The following is a 6,472-nucleotide window of genomic DNA, read 5'->3' on the forward strand; positions in this document are numbered from 1 at the left end:
GAAGGAAGGAAGGAAGGAAGGAAGGAAGGAAGGAAGGAAGGAAGGAAAGGAGGGAAGAAAGGAAGGGAAGGAGAGGAGGTGGGAGGGAAGGAAGGAAGGGAAGGAGGGAAGGAAGGAGGGGAAGGAGAGAAGGTAGGAAGGAAGGAAGGAAGGAAGGAAGGAAGGAAAAAATACTCTTTGAATTCCCTGTAAACTTTATAACCTTTTAAATACTTAAAAACATATTTCCTGTGATTATGTAAAGGACTCCAGTCACTGTGTTGTTTTAGTTTTGTTGATCAGATTTTAGTCTTAGAAAAAGATCAAAAGACAGCGTAATGTTTTAAAGCCAATTTCTTTCACCAACGTTTGAAATAAGAACCACGTAAACTGTTTAATATTTACAATTAATTCATGGCATTCATGCATCTCCTGCTTTTCTGTAAGAGCCCAAATGTCCATCAACTGATGAATGGATAAAGAAGATGTGGTTTATATATACAATTGAATAGTACTTGCCAATGAGAAAGAACGAAATCTGGCCATTTGCAGCAACGTGAATGGATCTGGAGGGCATTATGCTGAGTGAAGTAAGTCAGACAGAGAAAGACAGATATCATGTTTTTTCACTCATGTGGAACTTGAGAAACTTAACAGAAGACCATGGGGGGAAGGGAAGGGGAAAAAAAAGTTTCAAACAGAGAGGGAGGCAAACCATGAGAGACTTAAATACAGAGAACCAATTGAGGGTTGATGGGGGCTGGGGGAGAGGGGAAAATGGGTGATGGGCATGGAGGAGGGCACCTGTTGGGATGAGCACTGGGTTTTTTATTTAATGGATGAATCATGGAAACTTATCTCTGAAACCGAGGGCACACCGTATACACTGTATGTTAGCTAACTCGACAATAAGTTATATTAAAAATAAAAATAATACAAAAGTAAATTTGACTTCAAAAAAAAAAAGGGTGGAAAACATTCCATAACCAGCTAGCATCCAGACATTCTTCAGCAAGGACTGAAAGTGGTCCCTCTCAAATTGAAGGCAGCAAGTGCCATACAAAGAGTTTGGGAGACGTGGGGGCTTCAGGTAATTCAGGAAAGGACGCGCGTGGCATTTTATCCAACAGGAGAAGCGCACTGGGTTGGAACGTGCTGAGAGAGAGTGGTATCAGACAGGCCATCCGTTAGAGCTTGGATCGGGGAGACCTGCTCCCAGCCAGCACATCTGGAGCGGAGATAAAGTGACTTTTTGGAGTGTGCATTCCATCACGCTGCTGGTGAGGCAGGAACTGGTACAAAGTCCCACGCCGATGAGAGGGGCTACGATGTGGAGTAATCTTGGGTTAGACTCGTTCATCTCAGGCTCGATTCCAGGTACTTCTGTGGGTTAATCTACTAAATCTTCACTATTCATCTGTCAGATAGATGTTGTGATGGTCCTGTTACAGATGAGGAAACAGGTCCAGAGGACCGGATGTAAATATGTTGCTTTATGCTTTTAGATGGATGTAGTGACCTCTCGGTTTCAAAAATAAGTAACAGAGGGCACCTGCCTGGCTCAATCGGTAGAGCATGTGACTCTTAATCTCAGGGCTGTAAGTTTGAGCTCCATGTTAGGTGTAGAGAGTACTTTAAAATAAAATCTTGGGGTGCCTGGGTGGCTCAGTCGGTTGAGCGTCCGACTTTGGCTCAGGTCATGATCTCGCAGTCCGTGAGTTCAAGCCCTGCGTCAGGCTCTGTGCTGACAGCTCGGAGCCTGGAGCCTGCTTCAGATTCTGTGTCTCCCTCTCTCTATGCCCCCCATCCCCCGCACTGATGCTCTGTCTCTCTCTCTCTCTCTCTCTCTCTCTCTCTCTCTCTGTGTCAAAAATAAATTTAAAAAAATTTTTTTAAATAAATAAAATGAAACCTTAAAAACATAAAATCAGTAAACGGATAGATTTTCATGATCTCTGTGTATGACCACACATGCTATCCTATTGCACAACTCTGGGAGCCACATTAACACACTTTAGTGGGAAGAGTGCTTCCTAAATCTAAATTTGTGCAGTGCACAACCCCGACCACAGTATGTACCAGTATTGGCTAGATTGTGGCATCGTATAATTAAATAGATATACAAGTCCGTGACAGCACTTTTTATGTTGACTCGCCTAGCAAGGAACACAGAAGAACTGTGTGTCAATTAAAGCCATGTGTCGAATCCATGAGCTAGCCTGCAGACTTGAGATCTTTGCACCGTGAAAGAAGCAATCTGAGCTTGCCCATCGTGAAAATGCAGTTCAAATTTATGATTGATTTATTGCATTCAAACAAACAGGCACCTGGTTTTGTGCTTGTCTGTTTGCCGTTGTACAGCCCCGTCATCCTTGGATTTGCTACCAATGTTGCTTTTACTGACCGAGATGTGCAGGTCGTACAAGATGGCATGTTCATTTTGGATAGCTCGTGTGGTTCTGCAAAGGAAGAATTCTTAGATTCTGCAAAATACTTCATTGCTCAATTTTAGACCATGCATGCTACGGTATCCTGCAAAGTTTTGGACGCTGGAATATTTGAGGCTTCATCGGACTTAGAAGGATATTTTAAGTAGTTGGAAGAGAGGAAAAATGAGGTGGCTTTTGGGCCAGTGTAAAACAAAACAAAACAAAGAAAGCAACAGAAATCAATGTTTAGGTTGGTGGTATCTTCAGCATTATACACGTCTGCTAAGCTTTCCTGAGTGGCTTTTAGGAAGGCAGATTATTGTGGGATAACATGTTACATCACACGGAAACTCAGTAACTATTCTGCAAGTTCAATTCTTTGGCTTTAACAACAACAAACACTACATGTGAATGCCATCCTCCATGTATTTAAAATGTTCAGTCCTGTTTAATTGTGTGTTTACAATTTTGGACAGTGCATTTAAAGTAAAAAGGGGAGTTGGAACACCGATGTCTATTTGCATCCTGCTATTAGCCTTCGAATGCGAGGAAACCATCTTTCAACCTTTTATGGTTTGAATTAAGTGTGCCCTTCTTTTCCCCACCCTAGTAATGTTTAAGTGAATTCTAGTGCTAACAAAAATCATATGGTGCTATTATGTTCCATGGCAAGTTAAAGGGCATCGTGTGTTTGGGAAAGACCAAAAACCATCTTGTGTAATTTGCACTACAGCAAGGCAGTGTTACAGACTGTCCAAGCCGATACATGGTTCTTCTCCTGGGTAGTTGTTTACATTCAACAGTGACGATCACGAAGCAACAAACGAGGCAACGGGTTGTATGTTACGTTGGGAGAAAGGGGGCGGGAGGCCGGTCAGAGATGGGTGTGCAGTATGGAGGCTTAATCATCCCCACTTGTGTTCGTGGAGCCGTTCTCTTTGGAGATGATGACGTGCCATTGGCCGTCGTGTGGCAATTACCCAGTAAGATTCCATTTGCAATGATCTTAGATAATACACAGGAAAGCGCTTGATTAATGCTTGTGTCCAAACAACTATTTAGCTCCAGGGCTGGCAGAAAAGCCAGAATTTAAGCTCCACCCCTCACTGTCTTGTATGTCTAAAACGCGCAGGCACCGAGTGTCAGCTCATCACTTACCATGCGTTGAAAGTACATATTTCTCTGCAGAAGAGGGTCTCTGTGCTCTCTGCTTCTCACACGTTTTGGAGAAATACAAGAAATCCCTCCTGACGAGGCAGACATTGGTTCGAGGAAATGACAGTGCTCTTGGATTATCTTCTGATGAGATCTGGCCATGAGCGGTGTCCCTAACAGCTACATGGCACGTTGGCCTTTCTAGAAATTAATGGCAGTGACAAGACTGTCTTACTGCCACCCAGGCAGCTATGTAAACGCACACTCTGTGAAGACCGTCGATAATTACCATCGCCCATCCATTGTGAAACTTTCTGTAATGCACGGACCTAGCCCGTCCACTTCTGTATTCTGTTGTTTATCCGGACTGACCCCCTCTGCAATATGACCACAGAAAGTTGCATACTATAGAAGGAAAAAGATTTGACCCAGCCGATGCATGTTAGCCCAAATCACTAATTTTGAGGACTATCAACAGAAAATAATTCAGTCTTTATAACACGACAGATTCTAGTGCCTGACAAGGCAGGTTGGTGAAGACAGTGGCAGCAGAAGTTTCAAGGCATCATTATGATTAACCCTGAATATTTTCTATGACACATTTTAATTATCCTCTTAAGAGACCATTACGCAATGAGGAAATGTTTCAGAAGTACCATATTAAGACCTGTTTTGCTACCTTTCTTACTGTTTTAATTGTAGTATGTAAAGGACAAACAAACTGAAATAGTACTCCAAACCATTTCCTATTTGGTCAGTGAATATTTTCCTCAGCCGTAAAGTATGGATTTGCCAGTGCAGGGAGGTAATCTCGTTGCCCTAGATTTTCCTTTATCTATCTTGGCACAGAAATGGAGAGTTTTTTCCAGCACGCACTCAGTTTTCTGACTACTTTGTGGTTCGTTTTAGCTGCCAATACCTCAGGTGTTACAAAGCAAGATCTCTTCATCAAACACTAAAATATGACATGAACTTCTACAGCACACTCTGTGGCTTTTGTGTGTTTACATTAAATATGATATTAGTAAAGATGGTTTGTAATTTTCATGGGATGGCATGGTGTTTACGCTGAAAACATGTTTCCAATCTGCCCATCGAAGCCTCCGCAATTTGGAACAATAGCTTGGAATACAATAACATCATCGTGTTTCATGAGGGAGGCACAGATGAAAATTTAAATTTTAAAATCTTTAAAGTCTCCTCCCTGCTTTTCAGACGGGAAGACAAGATAGAAAGCGTACATTGCTGAGCATAATAACAACGTATGGTGGGAAATTTCAAACAGAAAGTAGAAAGACTATACTATGGAAACTTCCGTGACCTCATCTTCAGAAATTATCACCATTGTGTCATTCGTCAAACACAATTGTGTTACAGTATTTTAAAGCTTGACATCTTCATGGGGCACCTGGGTTGGCTCAATTGGTTGAGCGTCCAACTTCAGCTCAGGTCGTGATCTCACGGTTCGTGGGTACGAGCCTCGCGTCAGGCTCTGTGCCGACAGCTCAGAGCCTGGAACCTGCTTCGGATTCTGTGTCTCCCTCTCTCTCTGCCCCTCCCCTACTCGTGTGCTCACTCACACACTCTCTCTCTCTCTGTCAAAATAAATAATCGTTTAAAACTTTTTAAAAAAAATTTAGCATCTTCATTGATAAGCAGAACATAAACACTTTAGTGTTTGAAGATACACTGCATAAATCACTGTGATGATATTTGTCTCCAGAGTGTATGTATTTGCATACGCCTCTTTTGTGTGATTCAGTGACTTCTATATTGGAAAAATTCTTCATAGATGAGGGTTCTAACGTGATATTTCAAAGAGGCACACACATTTTTGGAGTTCTCTGGCTCTATTGCAAGTAATGTTTCCCTAAGAATCATAATGATCTGGGGAGCCTGGGTGGCTCAGTCGGTTAAGCATACGACTCTTGATTTCGGCTCAGGTCATGATCTTACGGTTTGGGAATTCAAACTCCAGTGCAGAGCCTGCTTGGGATTCTCTCTCTCTCTCTCTCTCTCCCCCTTCCCTTCTTTTTCTTCCTCCCCCCCTCTCTCTCTGCCCTTCCCCCACTCACATTACTTCTCTCTCCCTCTCTCTCTCTCTCCTCTCAAAATAAATAACCTTTTTAAAAAAAAAAAAAGAATCATAATGCTCTAAATTTATATATCCAACACATTTCATTTTTCATTAAATGACTGTTTTTATGTTTTTTGGATCCACTTGCCCCTTTAGTGGACAACTTCTTATCTTTCTTTTAGGCTACTTTGAAATAAACTGAATATCTCATGAGATATTCTGTAATAGCACATTCCAAACATTTTCTGGGTCCCAAATTCCAAAGGATATATTGGTATATTTGTAAAGTGAAGTTTTTAGCAATAAAAAAATAAAAATGCAAATTTAACTAGCTCTAGGAATAAAAATACCAGAGCCACAAAGCAAAAATTATTTTTTTTTCTTGGCAGATAACAGATTCAAGATAGTTTTGACTCGTGTTTGAAGATAATAACAGGAATAGGGCCTTGGACTAATTAAAATCATCCCAAATGGTATATAACATCATTCAACTTTCAGTTATCTGAGAGATCACATCCTTGAGGTTTGGCAATGATAATTAAACTTTAGTCATAGAATTAAAACTTTAAAACGGGATTTAACAATTTGTATGTCTTTGCTATACCCCACCAATCAAATTGATTGGTTCATTATTTTCTTATTGTCTGAGCTGTTTTTGCATTGGGGGGATTTAAAGACATGAAGTGCAAAGTGGAATCCATCTAAAGTAGCATCCAGAACTGACTCACTTCCTGAACTGCTAGACAAATCACAGAAGGACTCAACTTTATACAGATTGTTAATGCCAGAACTGTATCATTTGACGGCTTAAAAAAGTAAAATTTCTTAGGTA

This window comes from Panthera uncia, chromosome X, assembly GCF_023721935.1.
Source record: "Panthera uncia isolate 11264 chromosome X, Puncia_PCG_1.0, whole genome shotgun sequence".
Taxonomy (NCBI): domain Eukaryota; kingdom Metazoa; phylum Chordata; class Mammalia; order Carnivora; family Felidae; genus Panthera; species Panthera uncia.